The sequence below is a fragment of the Orcinus orca genome, chromosome 6 (assembly GCF_937001465.1).
Source record: "Orcinus orca chromosome 6, mOrcOrc1.1, whole genome shotgun sequence".
Taxonomy (NCBI): domain Eukaryota; kingdom Metazoa; phylum Chordata; class Mammalia; order Artiodactyla; family Delphinidae; genus Orcinus; species Orcinus orca.
This window is the reverse complement of record NC_064564.1, coordinates 31,518,673-31,528,037: the sequence shown is the minus strand read 5'-3', so window position 1 is coordinate 31,528,037 and position 9,365 is coordinate 31,518,673. Positions and strand designations below refer to the sequence as shown.

General features: G+C 51.3%; 1 pseudogene; it reads left to right on the top strand.

The window, feature by feature from the left end:
• Positions 1–361: 361 nt before the first annotated feature.
• On the top strand, positions 362–9,115 carry LOC101284376 (RNA transcription, translation and transport factor protein-like; annotated as a pseudogene).
• The last annotated feature ends 250 nt before the right edge of the window (positions 9,116–9,365 follow it).

Sequence of the window (9,365 nt, the reverse complement as noted above, 5' to 3'; positions counted from 1 at the left end):
CTCCTCTTGGTCCTGATGGTGCATGCCAGCCCTTGCTCACCGTGGATCCACTGCCTCTGTCTCATCCTGCTGCCCAAATGGATTCACTGAGCAGATTGGCCCAGGCTTCCTGGAAAGCAGTTCACAGTTGGAGCAAGAATCTAAAAAATGTTTATATCCTTTAAGTCAGTAATTCCCTTTTGGGGAATGTGTACAAGTGAAGTGACCAGCTATGCAGATAGTGGTGCATAAAGATGTTCACTGAAGGGTTGTTTATAATAAGCATTAGGAATAACGTAAATTTTCAGCAATTGGAATATGGCTCAGTAAACTGTGTTATTCCTATGTAGTCAAATATGATGAAGCCATTTAAATGCGCTTCATGGAGTTTTATAATGAGGCAGGAGATAATTTGAAGTGACAGAGCACAGGAGAAAAACCGGAAGGGAACACACCAAAATGTTAGCAGTGGATGCTTCTGCTTTTGTGCATTCTTCTGCACTTTGGACAAGAGGCAACTCCACCTAATGTCTGGACTGTGTCTCTGGGAAAGAGGGGCACACTGATCCAGCAAGGGTCTAGCACCACGCGTTGGCCATGACCTTCAATTCATTAATTAAGTTCTCCGAACTCCAGTTTCCTCAGTCACCAGGTGGCAGTGGCACCCAGTTCCCGGGGTTGTGAAAGAATTGCTAAAGGAATCCCCAAGCGTCCAGCAGCCCAGTAGGACTGAAACATGATAGCCATCCTGGACTCTGGCCACCTCCTGCCTTGCCACCTGTCTCCTTGCTGGTGGGACCTGCCATGGAGACAGGAATGGCCCCGATTCAAGAGAGCCATTCAATCCCCATTTCCACAGGGGGACATGGAGGTTTGAGGTCTTAGTGATTTGCTCAGGACCACAGAGCTAGCCAGTGGAGGGGCAGACATGTGGGCTCGTACAGACAGAGCAGAGAGGAGGAGCATGGAGAGCCAGGTGCCACAGTGGCTTGGCAGGGGTCCTCAGACCAGAGCCACGCCACTGTCCAGGGCAGGTTCTGACCAGTGGCCGAGTCAGGTTGTCCTGCCAGCTGGGGTAGCTGACTACCCCAGGGGTTCCCAGGGGTCTCTCCCACCCAGAGTTTCCACTTTACACTCAGTGGGCCCCATCAGCCCCCATCAGCTCCCAGGGGAGCCACACAATTTTCCATGTGATGCAAAAGAGGCATTTTCCTCTGGCTGGAGACTCAGCCTGCTTGACTTGGGGTTTTCCAGCATACCCGGCTCGAATTGCAATGCCTGCCCCTGGGGATGCCTGTTCATTCAGAATGAAGAGGTGCCCAGGTGACATAATATGTCATCAAACACCTGTCGAGTCTACTGGGGGCCAGGCCCAGTGCACACAGTGGAAAATGGCCACATCACGTGAGGAAGCACTGCCTGTCTTTCAGCTATGCTTCCTTCTGCGGTGGCTTCATGCACAGTCTGACCCTTCCTGGAGAAGGCACGCATGTCCACCAGCAGCGCCACGTCGAAATTCCCAGCTTTTCCCTCCATAGCCCTAGAGAAAGCCCAAGAACGGAATGTCTTTAGCTGACAGGTCACGTGGTCATCCCTGAACCACCCCTGTAGACAGGGCTGGGATGTTCTGATGTGCCAGACTGGGCACGTGTCTCCCATGGGTCCAAGGACTGCACGTGGGAGGAGGGCTTGTTCCAAAATAAGGGGAAGCATCCCACCTACACCCTGGCGTTGACCTTGGGGAAGCAGGCTTGGTTCCCCTTTGAAGAACTGCACCAACCTCCAGGGAGCCCCACGCACGCTTCCTACCCTCGTGGCCTCAGTTTTCTCATCTGCTAAATGGCTCACCTCATCACGCCACGCAAGGGAGAATGCGAGGCCCCAAGACAACCTGGCACACAGTAGGTGCTCATTAAACACTAATGCCGCCCTCCTGGGCTCAGTGCTCCGCACACACCTGCCAAAGAAGCAGGTCAGAGCCGCTGGGGCCATCAGGCTGCAACATGTTTTTCTAGAAGGTTTTATGTGAACTACACATCCAGGAATGAAGTCACTGATCAATAACCCACAGCAGTGACCCCTCAATTAACAAATACTTATCGGTCTTAGAGACAGAATTGCCATTTTGCAAGATAATTGAGCACCAATGACCAGAAGCATACTCTGCTTTGAATAAGGACCTGAAATATGACTGGCATCCACAGGGCATCAGTGGGGTACTACAGGTAGCCTCAGGGCCTGGGGTGATCTCTGCATCATTATCACAGGGACAGCCAGGCAGAAGCTGAGCCCTAGAGCCCACAGGATAAGGATGTGGGGCATAATGTGCTGTGTTGGGGCTTGACATGTTTCTGGTCTGTGTCTCTGAGGATGTGAGTGGTGGTGGGGGGCGGGGGGCAGGGTGCCTTGGTTCTGAAGCTGAGGGGCGGAGGCCAGCGCAGACACCAGCAAGAGCAAAGTAGGTCTTTTAACAGGAGGAGAAACCGAGGCTCAGAGATGAAAAGGGCAAGAGCATACAGTGAGCAGGCTACAGAGCCAGGGCTCCAGGTTCAAAAGAGGCTTCGTCTCAGCTAGAGGGAGCTTTCCATGAACATTCGTCAGATGTGTGCGTGTGTTGGGGGGAACTTCCAGACACAAGAGCAACAGGGGACTGGGCAGGGAAGAGAGAGGGGGGATTTAAAAAGGAAAGGTAAAAAATAAAAATAAAATTAAAAATAAAAAGGAAAGGTAGGGGATTTCCCTGGTGGCACAGTGGTTAAGACTCTGTGCTCCCGATGCAGGGGGCCCGGATTTGATCCCTGGTCAGGGAACTACATCCCACATGCATGCTGCAACTAAAAGTTCATATGCCACAACTAAGGAGGCCACGTGCCACAACTAAGGAGTCCATGAGCCACAACTAAGGAGCCCACCTGCCACAACTAACACCCGGCATTACCAAATAAATAAATAACTTTCTTTTTAAGAAAAGGAAAAGTAAAACTGACCAAATTTTAAAATACTAAGAAATAAGATCAAAAGGCAGGCATTTCCTTGAGGAAAAAGATTCACAGCAGATACAAAAGGTAAGGGGAGTTATCATTAATATGCAAAAACTCATATGAGTCAATATGGGTTCAGTATGAGTGGAAAAATCCAAATTCCCAAAAGAAAAGAGAGTGAAAGTCACGCTCAGACAAGCACAGAAAGTCATGGAATGTGTAGAACCACAGTTTCATCTCGCCAGGAACTGTCATAAGGCAAGACAAACAGGCATCTTCACGTGGAGATTAGCAGTCCTGGTTTAATAATAAGGCCCGATGCAGACAGGCAAGCTGTGAGCAAGTCAGTTGGTCCAACCTTTCAGGAAAGCAGCTTGGAAAAGCCTCACACTTATTCTTACTTTGATTCACTTTTGGGATCTACCCTGAGGAAAGCAAAGATTTAGACCTAGAGTGGTTTACCTTAGAGTTACTATAAATGCCAAAAGATTGGAAATGACAAAATTCCAGGGGGAGGCCTGGGTGACCCTTCATTATCCTAGGCCAAAGGGTTTATGATCACTTGTTACTGCAGCAAATGTGGACTCCACACTGGATTCCTGGCACAAGAAAGCTTGGTGGATCCTGGAAGCTCAAGGAACAATTGTTAAAAGAGCAAATAAAGGAATGATCTCAAAGAAAATACACCAGATATCAGCAGTGGTTATTTCTATTTGGGTGAATTCCATTTTTTGCTTTTATGCCTTTCTGGCAGCCACAGCTGTACCATGCACTCACCTGCTTGGCCAACCCTGAACCAGCTGCTGAGTCAGAAGTTTATGCATTTGTAATTGTGTCAGATTTTGTCAAATCGCTCTCAGGAGATGTCGTACCAATTTACACTCCCACCAGTGATGTAGACATGCCCACAAAGCACGTTAATTGACTTATGCATTAGGAGAAACGCCATATCCCAGCAAGGCTTTAATTTCCATGTCTCCCGTCATGCGTGAGCTCAGCCTCTGCCCATGGGTCCAGACCAGTTTTCTTTTCTTTGAGCTGTCCTTATAGGGGCTGACGTCTCCCTGCCCTGCGGACCCCCAGAACACCTTCGCTCAGCTTCTGAGTGGCTGACTCTGTCTCTTCCGTCAGCCTTAGGGTCAGAAGTCACCTCCGCAGAGAGGTGAGGTCCCTGAGGGGCCCACAGCCCTGCCTGAACTCATCCTGATCGAAGCATCTGCTTCTCCGTAACAGACACTCAGGTCCCAGCCCAGGGACCCTGCCCTTCTGGTGCTGGTACCTCCATCTTCCCAGCAGGCCCTGAGCCAGTTGGAGATGAATCTGTGCTAACTGACCCATCTCATTCTTCTGAGCTCCCCACTGAGCAAGGCCTTTAGCCTCAAGACAGAGGCCTGTATGTGGCCATCAGGAGTGTGGCCTGGACTCAAGTCCAGCCCCTGGGCCACTGTAGGCCACACCACCCTGAGGGAGAGATGCCTAGGCTGGGTGCCCTGCAATAAGTTCACCTCTTGCGCCTCAGTTTCCTATCTGCCAACCCCCAATGTCACCATAAATATGACAGAGCAGACATCTGCAGTGCTTCCAGTAGGCAGCCTAGGCCAGAACATAGGAGGATCGGTCACTGCAGCTCCAGGCAGCTAAGGACCATGCCCCTGAGCTCTCCATCCTCCCCCAGATTATGCTGGGGCTGGGTCAGCGTCTCCCCTCCCAGGGCCCACTGTCAGCCTGTGCCATGGTTGGGGTGAGGGTCTGCTGGATTGATCAATTAGTCCATGCCTGGTCCCTGCCAGCCAAACCCCCCCACTCCGCGGTCCCCATGGCTGCCTGCAGCCCATGCCCGGCTCCGGTGGTAGAGGCCAGCAGCCCCCACACCACATGGACCGATGACTGTGGGCAGTGCTGACTGGAGTCCAGGGTGTTCTCAGGGTGGCACCTGGAGAGGGGCTAGCATGGTCCAGGGGTGCACAGGGACCAGCCATTCACAAAGCACCAGCACCAGCATTCACTCGCGGGGTCCCAAGGTAGCCTGGCCCAAAGGAGGTGATCTCCGCAAGGGCAGGGACATCCATCACGTCACCTCAGCTGGGTCTCCGTGAGGCTGCATCCTGCTCTCTTCAGAGTGACCCAACCCCCCTCAGTCCCTCCCTCCCTGCAGCCCGGGCAAGCCAGGGCGTGAACACCTGCTTTGAGAGCAACAGCTTGGGACTCCATTCACAGCAGCGTTTTGATCCCACCTTTTCCAGCAAGAATACAGCATAGGACTCAGCATTCCGGGAGCCCAGCAGGTCTCTCACACTCCACCCGCTGCCTGTTTCCCTCCACATGGAGGTGCCGGCTTCCGTGTCCTCAGGGGCATTTTCTACACATGGACCCTTTCCCTCCTGGGTTTGCCCAAGTGGGGGTAGGCCAGGCACACTGCTGCCTCACTTTCCTCAAAATTCTGGTCATTGGTTTGTCTATTTATATTGTAAACACTTTCTACTGCAAAATGCAAAACAAACTCAGAAACATGCATTAAACAGCCTGAAGAATCACTACAAAGTACACACTCACGTGACACCTGCGGTGATGCCAGAACTCTGTCCTCCTGGGTCCTGACACCCCAGAGGTGGCCCCAACCCTGCTTTCACAGTAATCACAGCCTGGATGCTGTTTTGTTGTCTGTCGTTTTGCTACCAAATGAACACCTGCAAACCTTGCATATGACTTTGCCAGGGCAAGGGCAGGGCAGGAGAGGCACCAGGTGAGCCTTTCCGACTTCAAAACCACAAGGGCCCAGGGAGCCTAGCTCGAGTCTGAATGCCCTGTCTGCAATGTCATGGAGCAGGGCGTCACGCCCGGAAGTCCTGCTGCTGCTTCCACTGAGAGCGTCCACAAGGCCTGTGGTCGGTGTGTAGGTGCCTGCAGCACGGAGGACCATGGCCCTATACTCCGTCACTCAGGTGACACTGATGGGCTGTTTGGGGAAGGTTGCTCAGAACATCCTAGTGAGGGTTCCCACACTTCCCTTGGGCCTGTGCCAGCAGGGGAGCTGCTCTCATGGTGGGCAGTCCTGGGGGGCCGTCCCACTCCCCCCAGCCCTCCCCGGGGAACCTAGCCCAGCCAATGGGTGAGTGGACCTTGCTGTATTCACGCTCATTGAAGACCATCACTTCCAGTTCACCTTCCTCTGTTGACAGCCACGTGGCGTTTTGTTGCACCATGTGCCATGTTTATCTTCCCAAGCCCTGTTGCGGGCATTTTGGTGACTCCACCCTTTTGCTTCTTCAAAAACAGAATAACCTGTGGAAATGCAGCTCATGGGGTAAATACCTAGACGTGGAGTCAGCTAGCCCCAGCACCCCGTCCACACCAAGGTCCCATCCAGGTCCCCAAACTCAGCTGAAACTAACAAAGCCTGTCGGCCTTGGCTTTCACCAGCCCGCCCTGCTGAAACGGGAGGCCACACCTCAAGTCTTCAGGGTCTGCATATGGTCCTCCCACCGGCAGGGTGGAGGCCAGAGCCAGCCCTGTGAACTCCCTCACTCCCTCACTCCCACCTCGGGAATCACCTCGCACCCACCTTTTCTAGTATTTAAGGCATTTTCTTTGAGATAAGTGCTTGCATCCCCATAAACATCTGCTACTTCTTCTCTTATGTCTTGACTGAAGCAGTGTGCTATCAGAGAAAGTTCTGAGAAGGGGACTTCACCTATAACCCCAACTCCCAACCTGACAGGCACCATGCTGTGCTGTGTCCCCTCTAGACTATTCATGGGCACACGTGTTTCAAAGTGTGTTCATTCATTCCTTCAGCAAACACTCACTAGGTCTTTCCTAATGGGTCCAGGACCCAGCCCAGAACAGTCTAGTCACCGATGAGATTCAAAGACCAATTCCCCCCTGATCCAAGCAGTGTCCATGTTCATCGCCGACTCTGCAGGTTCCCTGTGGAGGGGGGCTGGGAGGCGAATGGTTTCCCTGGGAGCACCGAGCCTGCAGCCTTGCACCCTCATCTTCTTCCACAGGAATTTAACACAAATGGCGCGAGGCCCTGCAGCCACAGGTGGAGGCAGCCAGGAGGCTCAGCGGTCTTGAGCGGGTGGTGGCACCCTTCTCCAGCCTCGGTTTCCCCACTTGCAAGGTGAGGACGGGCAGATGAGTGAATGAATGTGGTAGTCTCTGCTCAGAGGATTAGAGGATGGAAAGAAGGGAAGGAGGGAGGGAGGGAGGGACACAGAGAAGGAGGGAAGGGAGAAGGTGGAAGGAAGGAGGGAGGGAAGGGAGGAAAGATGAATAGGCAAAAAGACAGGATCACGATCTGTTAAGGATAAACTAGGAAGTTGCCCCCGTATGGTCAGCTGTGAAACCCTGGACAGGTTCACTGACCTCTCTGAGCTCTCCTTGTTGACCTGCAGGATGGAAACTATAATAATAGAGGGGAAGATAGCTTATCCTGGATTCCCAGCACCTGGAGCTCCCAGACCCGGCACTGTTCTGGCATTTTTCTTGTCTGTGCACTTTAAGAAGCACATCGTGGTGCTCAGTGCCCAGTCATGGTCAGCTCGTGATATACACCCCGCTGTGCTGGGCTCCTCAGGGTGGGGAGGTGCTGCTTCCATCTGACTTCACCCTAAACTCACTGCGGATCAGCAGTTCAGTCGCAGGGCCAATTATAAAACAGTGTTTATTTGTTATTTAGTTGAATAAATTAATCTACTCTGAGGTACTGTGTGTACCTCTGGAGATATTTTTTGAATGCACGCATGTTGTGCATGACAGAGAAAATCAACGTCATCTGGTCCAGCCCCCAGCTGATACAGGAAGCCCCTCCCCGGGACCTGAGGGGTGACAGCCAGCCCTGCTGGCATCTCTCCAGGATGGGAGCACACGGCCTTCAAGATGCCCAGACTTACTGCAGACCTGATGTTCCTGTGCTGTAACTGCCCTGGGACAGCCAAGCAGGGTCCCAGAAACAGTGAATATCCCCATCCCACCTACATAGCCAGGCCCCCAGCTGTGCTCCTGTCTGCCACATTGCAGTTTTCCATCACACCCCCCGACCTAGCCCCAGAGAAAGAATCACAGTGCGAAATGAATGAGGACATGAATTTGACAGAAAGCTGGAAATATGTGGAAACTGGGCAGAAATGTTTAAGAATGCCCTGGGCTGGGGGGCCAGAGTTGCAAGGACATGACCAACCCTCAGCCACCACATATCACACTGAGCAAGAAAGTCTTTTTTTAATTGAGACATCACTTACATGCCATAAAATTCCCCTTTTAAAGCGTACAGTTCGGTGGTTGTTAGCACATTCACGGACTTATGCAACCATCACCACTAATCCAGAATGTTCTCGGCACCCCCAAAGGATACCCCGCCCTCCCGACTGAAGCAGGGAGCACGATGGCCTTCAACTACCACCACCTACCTCTTCTACTGAAGAGATGAAACAAAACTTAGAAACGATGTTTGCACTGAAGACCAGAAAAGGAGATACTACAAGACTGAAGACAGAGGTAAGCTAAGAAACATCCAGAGCAGTGACCAGTCCAAGTTCTTTGAAAAGTATCTCAGAGATGTCAACTGTTCTTTCAAGATTCAGGATGGACAAGAAGCAATTGACTGGCTTCTTGGTTTAGCTGTTAGTCTTGAATATGGAGATAACGCTGAAAAATACAAGGATCGAGTACCTGATAATGCACAAAATGCTGACAATGCAACTGAAAATGCAGAGCCCGGGATCAGTTTGGATGTAACTAATCCTAATTTTAGGGCTGGTGTCATGGTCCAGGCTAACCTTCAGAGTCAGCTCATGGTGGTTACCTGGCAGTGCTTCAGGCAATTCGCATTTTGGTCCAGGAGCCCTGACACAGGATGTAGCTGCTAGCACAAACCCAGCAGAAGAGGGCTTGCCTGTTGGTTTAGACAAGTATATTCTTGGTTTTGACACAAGAGACGTGGTCCTTAATGAAGCTGGTCAAATTCTGCACTTGCTGCATATAGAAGAGCTCAGAGAGCTGCAGACAAAAATTAATGCAGCCAGAGTGGCTGTTCAGGTGATTACTGCTGATCCAAAGACAGACCACAGACTGGAGAAAGTTGGAAGATGAACATTTTAGAACTTTAGCTTCCCCTTTACCTAGTACTCTCTGGCATATATTTGGAAATCAAATACCACATTTTCAATGGAAGAATCCCAGAAATTTGACTATGTCCTAGAGAGCTACCATCATTGCCTTTTCTTTAATAAAGTTTAGGAAAGTGGAAAACAAAAAATAGATCCTGTACCCATCAGGCAATCACTCACCACTCCAGGCCCCCCAGACCTTGGCAAACACGAGTCTACTTTCTGTCTCTGGATCTGCCTATTCAGGACATTTTATATAAATAGAATCATACCATACATGACCTTTTGTGCCTGG